At 44.3% G+C, this 13,450-nt stretch overlaps 1 pseudogene; it reads left to right on the top strand.

The window, feature by feature from the left end:
* Window positions 1-7,458: 7,458 nt before the first annotated feature.
* Window positions 7,459-7,728, top strand: LOC118670329 (annotated as a pseudogene).
* Window positions 7,729-13,450: the final 5,722 nt, after the last annotated feature.

The following is a 13,450-nucleotide window of genomic DNA, read 5'->3' as shown; positions in this document are numbered from 1 at the left end:
CCTGCAGACTGAAGGGTCCCAGGTTTAATTCTGGTCCAAGGCACATGTCCAGGTTGTAGGCTCAATCCCCCGTAGGGGACGTGCAGGAGGCAGCCAATCAATGATTCTCTCTCATCATTGATGTTTCTATCTCTCCTCTCCCTTTCTCTCTGAAATAAATTTAAAAAAATATATTTTTAAATTAGCCTGCTATATTTGGTCAAACGTTTAATTAACTCACTCCCAATGCCTTGACTGGGCCAGACCAAATGATTTATCAAGCCTTAAATGGCCCTTGGGCAAGATGTTTCCCACCCCTGCTCTACAGTATAAGCTCCCTAAAGGGGAGGGCTAGGGGTGCACTTACTACGGCAGTGAGAGAAATATTGTACCTACTATGTGCTGAGCACAGTGGTAGGTACCATGCCTAAATGGTCTTATTTGATATTCACACCATATCTGGGGGAAGGATTGCTCATTTACAGATTAGAAACTGAAGAACAAAAATTAAAATTAGAACTATCGGAGGGCTGCACCCCAGGTATCTACACTGTGTTCCCCTACCTGGCCTTCCTCCTGTCCAGACAGACCTAGGCTCTGGCTGGGCCTTCGCTCCAGGAGCCACCCTGTCTTCTGAGTAGAACTTCACAGAGTTCTCTGCACAGACCCAAGGCAAGGTTGGGAGGGTCCTCTGAAACCCACCTGCAAAACAGGCTGAAGAGCCATGGTGCCTGCATTCAAACCCCAGCTCTGACACTTAGAAGTTTGACATTTAGGGATATTTGCTTGAAGCTAGGATACTGAACTTACTCCCCGCTTGTTGGGGTCCAACCCCAGCAGGTCCAGGGGTTCCCAAAGGTGTGGACGGAGTCGGCGAAGAAGGAATGACACAGAGACAGCGTTCAGTTGATCAGCAGCCTAGCCAGGTTCTCTAGCCAGGATCTCCAGCCAGGTTCTGTGTTTTATTGTCTTATTACATCTGTATTTATACCAGTTGATTTTAATCCTATCAATTTCTATTCCAAAGGTTAGGGTGTTTCTTATCTCCATTCCAGGGAGTATAAGATTGTGTAGCTTAAGCGTGATTGTTCGTAAAGTGATTAATTACCCGCCTGGCACTTAGTTAAGGGGTTTTATTCCCTCCCTAACTTCAGGGAAAAATCCCTACTTGGGGAAACAACCTTTCTCGGAGAGGTGACTTTGGTTAAAACACATAGCACCAAGAAGGGGAGCAAACATATTAAGAACAGTACGCCATATACGCCAGGTCTCTTGGAACATACGCTGTGCAGATGTTTCTTCCCTACAGCTACTGTGTCAAGCAGCAAGGATGGACCGGCTTTCGGCACCTGCTCATCTCCTGAAGTCTTAGTTAATTCTGAAGTAAGCGGAGGATGTCTACAGAGATTGATGAGTCTGAGTGAGGGAACAAGAGGAGACAAGTTAGCATATACCACGGATGCTGCCTCAGAGATTATCCTGGAGAAAGTGGCCGATGGCCTCACTTCAAGATACATGACCTCCCCACTTCCCTTCAGTTCTGCTTTTCTCCACTCCCCAAATCATCTTGATTCTTGTCAATGTGGTTGGAAACCACTTCTTTTGACTTTAGTCCCAGAGCCTCAGAATATCAGGATTTGTGGTTTGAGTTGGATTTCTGCTTATATATTTGTTTGTTTGTTTATGCTTATTTTTAATTGTGATAATTGTAGCAGTAGAAGCTTTTTTTTTTTTTTGCTTGGGCTAATTGGTTTTTTATTGGGAAGCTGTTTTTATAAAGGAACAAAGTCATCCCTAGGTGCAAAGTTGTAAAAACTGTTTCCAAGAAAACAGGTTTTGTTACAATTTATTTTTTTCCATCTACATGGCAAGTTTTGTTTTTATTGTTGACAGTATTACAGACGTGCCCCATTTTCCTTCCTCTACCCAGACCCCCGCCCTACTCCAAGCCTTCACCACACTATTGTCTCTGTCCATGGGCTATGCATATATGCATATAAATTCTTTGGTTAATCTCTTCCATCCCCAACCACCCCCTCTGAAATCTGCTAGTCCAGTGGTTCTCAACCTTCCTAATGCCGCGACCCTTTAATACAGTTCCTCATGTGGTGGTGACCCCCAACCATAAAATTATTTCCTTCCGTTGCTACTTCATAACTGTAATTTTGCTACTGTTAGGAATCGTAATGTAAATATCTGATATGCAGGATGTATTTTCATTGTTACAAATTGAACATAATTAAAGCATAGTGATTAATCACAAAAACAATATGTAATTATATATGTGTTTTCCGATGGTCTTAGGCGACCCCTGTGAAAGGGTCGTTCAACCCCCCAAAGGGGTCGCGACCCACAAGTTGAGAACCGCTGTGCTAGTCCTTTCCATGCGTCTGGGCCTTTTTGTTTTGTTTTTAATCCTCACCTGAGGATATTTTTCCATTGATATTTAGAGAGAATGGAAGGGAGGGAGCTGGGGGAGAAAGAGAGAAGCATCTATGTGAGGGAGACACATCCATTGGTTACCTCTTCAGGCACCCTGACCTTGGCCAGGGATCCAGCATACAACCGAGGTACATGCCCTTGACCCAGAATCCAACCCACGACCCTTCAGTCCATGGGCGTGCTGACACTCTAACCACTGAGCAAAACTGGCAAGGGCTCTGGACCTATTTTGTTCATTAGATTCCACATGAAGTGAAATCATGTGATATTTCTCTTTCTCTGACTGGCTTATTTATTTCGCTTAGCATAACAATCTCCAGTTCTAGCCTGGCCAGCAGTGTGGCTCAGTGGTTGAGCATAGACCTGTGAACTAAGAGGTCAGACTTCGATTGCTGGTCCAGGCATATGCCTGGGTTGCTGGTTTGATCCCTGGTGTGGGGCGTGCTGGTGGCTGCTGATCAATGACTCTCTCTCATTGATGTTTCTGTCTCTCCCTCTCCCTTCCTCTCTGAAATCAAAATAAAACTGTTAAAAAAGAATAATAATCTGTAGGTCCATTCATGCTGTTGCAAAGGGTAAGAGAGTCTTCTTTTCTATTACCATGTAAAATTCCATGGTGTACATGCACCACAACTTTTTTGTTTTCTTAATCCTCACTAGAGGGTATTTTTTCCATTGATTTTTAGAGAGTGGAAGGGAGGGAGGACAAGAGTAAGAGATATCCTTTTGAGAGAGACACATCAACTAGTTGCCTCCAACACAGGCCCCAAGTGGGGCGGGGATCAAACATGCCCCTGACTGGGAATGGAATCTCGACCTCCTGTTTCATAGGTTGACACTCAACTACTGAGCTATACCACCTGGGCATATATTTAATTTTTTTAGGAAACTCAGTACTGTTTTCTACAGCGACTGCACCAGTCTGCATTCCCAACCAGCAGTGTACTAGGGTTCCCTTTTCCTCGTGTTCTCACCAGTACTTGTTCGTTGCTTTATTGATGGAAGCCATTCTGGCAGGTGTAAGGTGATGCTTCATTGATGTTTTAATTTGCGTCTCTCTGATGATTAGTGACATTAAGTATTTTTTCATATATCTCTTGGCCATTTGTATGTCCTCTTTGGAGAACTGTCTATTCAGGTCCTTTGCCCATTTTTTAATTGGATTGTTTGTCTTCTTGGTGTTGAGTTGCATGAGTTTTTTATATATTTTGTAAATTAACCCCTTATCAGATGAATCATTGGCGAATATGTTCTCCCATACAGTGGGTACCATTTTCATTTTGTTGAGGTTTCTTTTGCTGTGCAGAGCTTTTTAGTTTGATGGAGTCCCATTTGTTTGTTTTTTCTTTTGCTTCTCTTGCCATAGGAAATGTATCACCGAAAATTCTGCTACATGATATGTCTGCGATTCCACTGCCTATGTTTTCTTCTAGGATTTTTTTTATGGCTTTGCAACTTATATTTAAATCTTTTATCCATTTGAGTTTATCCTTGTGTATGGGATAAGTTGGTGGTCTAGTTTCATTTTTCCCCACAACATCATTTATTAAAGAGACTGTCTTAACTCCATTGTCTGATCTTGCCTCTTTTGTCAAATATTAATTGGCTTGGGTCAATTTCTGGGATCTCTATTCTGTTCTGTTCCATTAAGCTATATTCCTGTTCTTGTGCCAGTACCCGGCTGTTTTGATTACAATGACTTTGTAGTATAGTTTGATATCCAGTATTGTGATCCTTCCAACTTTGTTCTTTCTCAAGATTGCTGTGCTGTTAGGGGTCTTTTTTAGTTCCATCTGCCCCCCACTGGGGATCAAGCCCATAACCAAGGCATGTGCCCTTGACCAGAATTGAACATGGGACCCTCCAGTCCACAGGCCAATGCTCTATCCACTGACCCAAACTGGCGAGGGCTCTACTTCTTTATTTCTTCTTCTTCTTCTTTTTTAAAACATATTTTTTAAAAAAAACAAACATATTTTTATTGGTTTCAGAGTGGAAGGGAGAGGGAGAAAGAGAGAAATAGAAACATCAGTGAAGAGAAAGAATCATTGATCAGCTGTCTCCTGCACGTCCCACACTGGGGATCGAGCCCGCAACCCTGGGCATGTGCCCTGACCAGGAATCCAACCTTAACCTTCTTAGTTCGACACTCAAGCACTGAGCCCTGCTAGTTGGGCAATGCTTCTTTTTCTTACTAGATTCTGTTGTTAGAAACTTAATGTACAAATTTGATGAGCTATAAAAAGACTTGACCAGAAAATGCCAGTTTTCATTTTTAATTTTTTTTTCATTTTATTGATTTTTCTTACAGAGAGGAAGGGAGAGAGAGAATTAGAAACATCGATGAGAAAGAAACATCGATCAGCTGCCTCCTGCACATCTCCCACTGGGGATGTGCCCGCAACCCAGGTACATGCCCTTGACCGGAATCAAACCCGGGACCTCTCAGTCCGCAGGCCGATGCTCTATCCACTGAGCCAAACCGGTTTCGGCCAGTTTTCATTTTTAAAATACCAGATGACTAAAGCCAAAATAAAAGAGAAACATGAAGCAATTTTCTAAAATCCCTGCTTTCTTTTTTTTTTTTTTTTTTAGTATATTTTTATTTATTTCAGAGAGGAAGGGAGAGGAAGAGAGAGATAGAAACATCAATGATGAGAGGGAATCATTGATTGGTTGCCTCCTGCACGTTGGACCGAGCCCACAACCCAGGCATGTGCCCTTGACTGGAATCAAACCTGGGACCCTTCGGACCGCAGACCAATGCTCTATCCACTGAGCCAAACCAGCAAGGGCAAATTCCTGCTTTCTTTTTTTTTTTTTTTTTTTTTTTTTTTTTTTTTAAATATATTTTATTGATTTTTTACAGAGAGGAAGGGAGAGAGATAGAGAGTTAGAAACATCGATGAGAGAGAAACATCGATCAGCTGCCTCCTGCACATCTCCCACTGGGGATGTGCCCGCAACCCAGGTACATGCCCTTGACCGGAATCGAACCCGGGACCTCTCAGTCCGCAGGCCGATGCTCTATCCACTGAGCCAAACCGGTTTCGGCCAGTTTTCATTTTTAAAATACCAGATGACTAAAGCCAAAATAAAAGAGAAACATGAAGCAATTTTCTAAAATCCCTGCTTTCTTTTTTTTTTTTTTTTTAGTATATTTTTATTTATTTCAGAGAGGAAGGGAGAGGAAGAGAGAGATAGAAACATCAATGATGAGAGGGAATCATTGATTGGTTGCCTCCTGCACGTTGGACCGAGCCCACAACCCAGGCATGTGCCCTTGACTGGAATCAAACCTGGGACCCTTCGGACCGCAGACCAATGCTCTATCCACTGAGCCAAACCAGCAAGGGCAAATTCCTGCTTTCTTGATCAACCTTTACCTCATGTTCATACACTTCCCACCTGCCTATTGCACACTAGTCATGGAAATCTGATGTCACAGTGTAAGAATACCTAATATTACTTCTAGAGTCAAAAATAGTAAGAATTACATCACATCATGCACTTTATTTTAAAATTTATTAATTTTTAGAGAGGGAGAGAGAAAGGGAAAGAAAAACATCGTTTTGTTGTTGTTCCATTTATTTGCACATTCATTGATTGATTCTTACCAAGCATCCAAGCTGAAACCATGGCATATTGGGATGACATTCTAACCAATTGAGCTACCCGACCAGGGTTCATGCAATATCTTTTCTTATCAGAGAGGAAGGAAGGGGGAGAGAGAGATCGAAACATCCATTATGAGAGAGAATCATGGATCGGCTGCCTCCTAAGGGCCTCCACTGGGGATCAAGCCCACAACCCCAGCATGTGCCCTTGACCGGAATTGAACCTGGGACCTTTCAGTTCGCAGGCTGACGCTCTATCCACTGAGACAAGCTGGCTAGTGCAGTGGTCGGCAAACTCATTAGTCAACAGAGCCAAATATCAACAGCACAACGATTGAAATTTCTTTTGAGAGCCAACTTTTTTAAACTTGAACTACATAGGTAGGTACATTGTTATTAACTTAATTAGGGTACTCCTAAACTGGCCTTTGCTAAAAACGTCCTCAGTCTGATTGATGTACGTTCGCTGAGGTCGACCCCTTCCAACTCTCCCATTCACACTCGTCTTGTATACTTGTTTCATATAGAGGAGCGTGGATGGGAGAGTTGGAAGGGGTCGACCTCAGTGAACGTACCTCAAAACAATGTACCTCTCTACATGACGGAATACCATGCTGCTGTAAAAAAGAAGGAACTCTTACCAACAGCATGGATGGAACTGGAGAGCATTATGCTAAGTGAAATAAGCCAGTCAATGAAGGAAAAATACCACATGATCTCACTCATTTATGGACAATAAAGACCATTATAAACTTATGAACAAAAATAGATACAGAGGCAGAGCTGCCTCAAACAGACTGTCAAACTACAGCGGGAAGGCCGGGGAGGTTTGCGGGGCAGGACGGGGCGGGGGTAAGAGATCAACCGAAGGACTTGTATGCATGCATATAAGCATAACCAATGGACATAAGACACTGAGGGGTAGGGGAGGCCAGGGGATTGTCAAGGGCGGGGAAAAAAAGGAGACATAAGTCATACTCTTTGTAATACTTTAAGCAATAAAACAATTAAAAAACAGGAAAAAAAACCAATGTACCTCCCCCTCACCCCCACCCCCACTGCGCTGGGTCTCCCGTCCCCCGACTGACCAACACCCCCCACTTCTTCTAACGCCACTTCTTCAAAATAGACTCACCCAGGCCGAAAACCGACTTCTGTGCATGGGCCACGAAGTTTCAATCGCACTGTACGTGTGCGCCCGCACCTTGTATTTTGTGGAAGAGCCACACTCAAGGGGCCAAAGAGCTGCATGTGGCTCAAAAGCCGCGGTTTGCCAACCACTGGGCTAGTGCATGCAATTTCTTAAGACGTAATTACCTACAGTCAAAAATATAACCAGTCTGCTCATCCTTGTGCACTGACTACCTGCGCCCGGCCACGTGGTTTTGTTTTCTCTGCTTCCAGGTCCTCTGCCACAAGCATGCTCTGCCAGATCCTAGGCCAAGCACCCAACTTGATGCCCCTCTTTGTATTTACTGGAGTGGAGGTGCTGGGACAGCACTGTATGTCTTGGGCCTGGCATTGTCCAATCCAGATGTCTGTTGGGACAGATCCCTGGAAAAAGCTGGGTCCCAATGATCAATGCAAGTTGTACTCAGTGAATGTAGATTAAAACAAACTGAAGAAAGGAAGTCCAGACTTCAAAATGAGATGTTTCACTATAAAGCTGCTTAGAATGAAGGTCTTCTAGAAGCCATCTGCACAATTATCCACTTAACCAGGAAATATTTCCCCTCCAAATGCGCAAAATCATGTTGGTGTATTGTGTTGGAATTTATACTGATTATAAATATTTGAAGCTTAAAAATATATGTAACCAAAATGTGATTTAAAAAAATCAAACCATAAAAAATGGTAAGTAAATAAATAAATAAAGGGGACTCTTTCCCCCTCCCCACGTGGGAGTCTGTACTTGTTCTTCAATAAATTTCCACTTTTACTATACCAAAAAAAATAAATAAATAGGAAAAAAATCAAACCATACAAAAGAATGAACAAAAAATAAAAAAGAGTGTACAATGAAAAGTGAAGTTCCCCCATTCTCTTTTTTATTTAATATATTTTATTGATTTTTTACAGAGAGGAAGGGAGAGAGATAGAGTTAGAAACATTAATGAGAGAGAAACATTGATCAGCTGCCTCCCGCGCACCCCCTACTGGGGATGTGCCCGAAACCAAGGTACATGCCCTTGACCGGAATCGAACCTGGGACCCTTCGGTCTGCAGGCCGACGCTCTATCCACTGAGCCAAACCAGGTAGGGCTCTTTTTTAAAAAAATATATTTTTATTGATTTCAGAGAGTAAGGGAAAGGGAGAGATAGAAACATCAATGAGAGAGAATCATTGTTCGGCTGCCTCCTGCGTGCCCTCTACTGGGGATCGAGCCTGCAACCCGGATATGTGCCTTGCCCAGGAATTAAACCATGACCTCCTGGTTCATAGGTTGATGCTCAACCACTGAGCCATACTGGCCAGGCCATCTATTTCCTTTTTTTTTTTTTTTTTTTAATATATTTTATTGATTTCTTACAGAGAGGAAGGGAGAGAGATAGAGAGTTAGAAACATCGATGAGAGAGAAACATCGATCAGCCGCCTCCTGCACATCTCCTACTGGGGATATGCCTGCAACCCAGGCACATGCCCTTGACCGGAATCGAACCCGGGACCTTTCAGTCCGCAGGCCGACGCTCTATCCACTGAGCCAAACCGGTTTCGGCCTATTTCCTTTTTTATCACTATGTTTTTATGTTCCCATCAGCCCTCCTGCCTGGATTGTTGCAAAAGCTTCATTATTGGCTCCCTTGCTGTCAGAGCTGTCAGTGTTTGCCTCCCCAATCGTCCTATTCATCTCTCCCAGATTAGTTTTTTAAAGCATAGCTGTCACCAGCTTCTTATTATCCACTGAATTAAGTCTAAACTCTTTAGCCCAAGATTAACCAAGATGAAAACTGTTCACATAACCTTGCCCTCCTTTTCTAATGTTATCGGTCAGTGGTCTGGTCTGCCATACAAGTGTTGGGGAGTCATGAAGAGGGGAGGGGCTCAAGCATCTTAAGACAAGCAAACTTGACTAGGTTTGGGGTCTTTGGACATGTTGAATTTCCCTGTGTGTGTATGTGTTTGGCTTCACTCATGTTTAGCTATGTTAAAGGACAGTTCAGTTACCTCTTTCCCTGATTACTGATAAATATGGTCAATCTTTCTTCTGTATTCCCAGTTTTATTTTGTACTAGGAGCCCAGGGCATGAATTTGTGCAGCTTGAAAGGAACTGTGGGCCACGAGGCTGTGGTGGGCACAAGGGCAGGTCTCAGCCCATCCTCTGTGCCCCTGCCTGGCCCCTCCTGCCACAGCCCCCAGCCCCCTGTCTGCCAGCAGCCCCGCTCCTGCTACTGCTGCTCCCATGCTCTGATGGTGCCAGCCCTGCTCACACCCGCTGACAGCGCTGAGTGATCAGGACTGGATCCAGGCGCCAGCAGTGGGTGCGAGCAGTGGCTGCCGGGCCCTGATTGCCCCTCAGGAGCAGGAGCAGGAGGAGGTGGAGAAGCCCTGAGGGGCAATTGGGACTGGCAGCCGCCACCCACATCCGCTGACGGTGCTGAGGGATCGGGACCAGTGCCAGGTGCCAGCAGCAGGTGCAAGTGTCCGGCGGGACTGGGCGCGTGGGAGCAAAGAATTTTCAGTAACCATCAGAGGCTCGCCCCAATGACAGCAACTGGCGCCCGCACTCAACTGCTCCACTATCCCACCAGAGCTGATGCCCTCCATGTTCTGCACTCTGCCACCTTCTGCTGACACCTGCCATGTTCCACATGCACCCACTGGTGTTCAGCGCATGTCATAGCAACCAGTTGTTTGGTTATTCCCCCATTCAGTCTATTTGCATATTAGGGTTTTATATATAAAGATTATATTTATCTTATTATTAGAGTCATATATGTCCCATAAAATAGTACATTCTTTGAGAGAGGGGATTTTCTCCCCCACCCCCCACTTTTTTTTCCACCCCCCACTTTTTTAAAAAAATATATATTTTATTGATTCTCCACAGAGAGGAAGGGAGAGAGACAGAGAGCTAGAAACATCGATGAGAGAGAACCATCGACCAGCTGCCTCCTGCACATCCCCTACTGGGGATATGCCTGCAATCCAGGTACACGCCCTTGACTGGAATCAAACCCAGGACCTCTCAGTCCGCAGGCCGACGCTCCATCCACTGAGCCAAACTGGTTTCGGCCACCCCCCACTTTTTAAGTCTCTTTAGTAGTTGCTAGAAATCTGAAAAATGAAGACAGAAATAGACAGGATTAGTCTTTAAGTAAATCCACCATCATTTATTATCTATTTAGTGTCAAATGACATTCAATGAACAAAACAAATAATCCCTACATACATGGAGCTTATATTCTAGTGTGTGTGTGTGTGTGTGTGTGTGTGTGTGTGTGTGTGTACATAATAAAAAACATTTTATATATAATATAAAAATAATAATAAAATAAAACTAAAACAGCTCTAGCCGATTTGGCTCACTGGATAAAGTGTCGGCCTGCGGACTGAAGGGTCCCGGGTTTGATTCCGGCTGCGGGCATATGCCTGAGTTGTGGGCTTGATCCCCAATAGGGGTTGTGCAGAAGGCAACCAATCAGTGATTCTCTCTCATCATTGATGTTTCTATCTCTCTCCCTCTCCCTTCCTCTCTGAAATCAATACAAAATATATTTTAAAAAAAAACTAAAACAGAAAAAAGAGATAGTGAGTTTTGGCAGGAATGATGCTGAAGTGGGTGGTAATTTTAAATATTATAGCCAGGAAAGGCCTCCCCCCAAAAGGTAATATTTGTTTAAATACTTAAAGGAGAGGAGAGAATGAGGAAGTTACATGAACTATCTAGGGGGAAAGCCATACAGGCATAAAGAACAGCATGTGCAAAGACCTGGAGGGGAGAATGCCTGGTATTTATGAGGGACAGAGAAGTCAGTGTGACTCAAGGGAGTCCTAGGATTTGAGGTCAGAGATATGATAAGGAAACCAGTAAACCACTGTAAGAATTTCTGTAAGTGATATGTAAAGTCATTGAGGGGTTTTGGGATAAGGTGTGACAAGATCTGTTTTAGTTTTTAAAGGATTGCTTTGGCTGCTGTATTGAGAATAGACAGTAGGAGGCAAAAGAAAGCAGGAAGACTAGGAAATTAATCAAAATTGATGAACTGAGAATGGTGTTACTATTTTTTTTTTTTAAATATATTTTTTATTGATTTTTTACAGAGAGGAAGGGAGAGAGATAGAGAGTTAGAAACATCGATGAGAGAGAATCATCGATCAGCTGCCTCCTGCACATCTCCTACTGGGGATATGCCCGCAACCCAGGCACACGCCCTTGACCGGAATCGAACCTGGGACCTCTCAGTCCGCAGGCCGACACTCTATCCACTGAGCCAAACCGGTTTCGGCAAGAATGGTGTTACTATTTAATGAAGTGAAGAAAGGCTGTTGTGAGAGGACGACGGCCATCTTTTTGGAAAACTGTGGTAACTGTTTAGGACGCCCATCGACAACTTAAGCAGTGAGCGGCTTATGCCCCTACTGTGGACAATAGGGCAGTGAAGGCATCAACTGGCAGACAAGTCCCAGGGAGAGGAAGGAGGAGAGAGAAAGAGAAAAATCGACTGAAGCTCAGTCTGAATATCCCCTATTACAAGTCCTACTTGTATGTAGGAAATACCACCTCTGGACCCCATCACAACCTCCTTTAGTGCACAGGCCTCATCCGCCCTCTGACAGAGAGCAAGGAACTTTTGGCTCTGAAGGAAAACATCGCCCCCTTTCAGCAGGTAGCAGCTACAGAAGAGACCCTGTATCCCTTTTCTCTGAAAGAATTCAGTGCCAAAAATCCTTGAGGGGGGAATGTTAGATATACATGAGCAGAGCAAGGACAATGGGCCTAGTACAGAAACTCACCAGAGCAGAAAGCCCTGATACCTAGCAAGGGGCAAAACTGGGAAAACAAGAACCTTGCCCCCAGGGCAACCTGTCCTCCCCTGCCATATCACTGGTCATGCTGCTTGGACCCTGGATCTCTCATATGGCTGGTCAGGTGGTTTAGACCCCCTACCCTTTTCCTCCCTAAAGATAACATTTAGGCCTCAGTGGTATTTCAGCTCTAGGCCCAGAAAAGCAGCAAAACCAGACAAGTGATGCCTTCGCTACCTCAGGACCAGCTATATTGACTAATGACCCCCGGCCCTGGCACAGACCAATCAGTGGAGATCACGACTCTGAAAGCACACACCTGGAAAGCTGATGAGTATTCCATTAAGATCCTCCCCTGAGACCTTCCCTAAGATTCCCACCTGCAAGAAGGAGATAAATACACTCAGGACAAAAGACCCAGTGCATGCTCTCCCTCCAAGGAGCACCCCTATGCCAGTCCCCCACAGGAGCATATCCCCTAACCTCTAAGGGACCCCACAAGACTTGAAACCAGGGGAGCATGGACAGCGGCTGCTCATCCTGGGCTCACCCCCTGCACCTGTCTCCAAGGCCTCCTTTTCTCAGTGTAGCCCTTCCCATTGGATATCCCCACCTTCCATCTCCTTTTCCTTAAATAAATTCAATTTTATTTAAAAGAAAAAAGAGAGAGAGAAAGAAAGAAAGAAAGAAAGAAAGAAAGAAAGAAAGAAAGAAAGAAAGAAAGAAAGAAAGAAAGGCTATCGTTGCCCTAGCCAATTTGGCTCAGTGGATAGAGTATTGGCCTGTGGACAGAAGGGTCGCTGGTTTGATTCCAGTCAAGGGCACATGACTGGGTTCCAGGCTCCATCCCCAGTGGGGGGCATGCAGGAGGCCGCTGATCAATGATTCTCTCTCATCATTGATGTTTCTACCTCTGTCTCCTCCTGCCTTCCTCTCTGAGATCAAAATAAAATTAAAAACAGGCTGTTGGAGTAGCACGTTTGCAAAGGAAGATGAGAAATTGAGTTTTGGATATAAAAGATGACATTTAGATATACACATGGAGATAATGAAAATATGAATAAATACAGTTGGGAAGTGGGTGGGAAGGGCTGGAAATTGGGAGTCATCAACATATAGATAGTATTTAAAACTATGAGATTAGTGAGAGATTAAAAATGGCCACACGGACATGCCCCCAGGACCAAACTGAAATTATAGCTAAAATACAGAAAAATTTTCTGAATAGTCAACGGAAGACTCTCTGGAGAGAACCCTGATAACTGAGGACCGAAAGTGGAGAGCACATAGAGACTGGAAGGAGGGGTGGAGGCGAGAAAGGGCTGGCACGGCTCCCACAGACAGACACTGAAGTGCCGGAGAGATTTCTCAGCTGTGGGGCTGCCACTGAGAACCCTGGGGGCTAATCCCCAAGCGGGACCCCCCCAGCAGAGAGCACCAGA

This window comes from Myotis myotis, unplaced genomic scaffold (genome assembly GCF_014108235.1).
Source record: "Myotis myotis isolate mMyoMyo1 unplaced genomic scaffold, mMyoMyo1.p scaffold_m19_p_15, whole genome shotgun sequence".
NCBI classification, from domain to species: Eukaryota; Metazoa; Chordata; class Mammalia; order Chiroptera; family Vespertilionidae; genus Myotis; species Myotis myotis.
The sequence above is the reverse complement of the archived record's forward strand: the minus strand, read 5'-3'. Positions and strand labels throughout refer to the sequence as shown.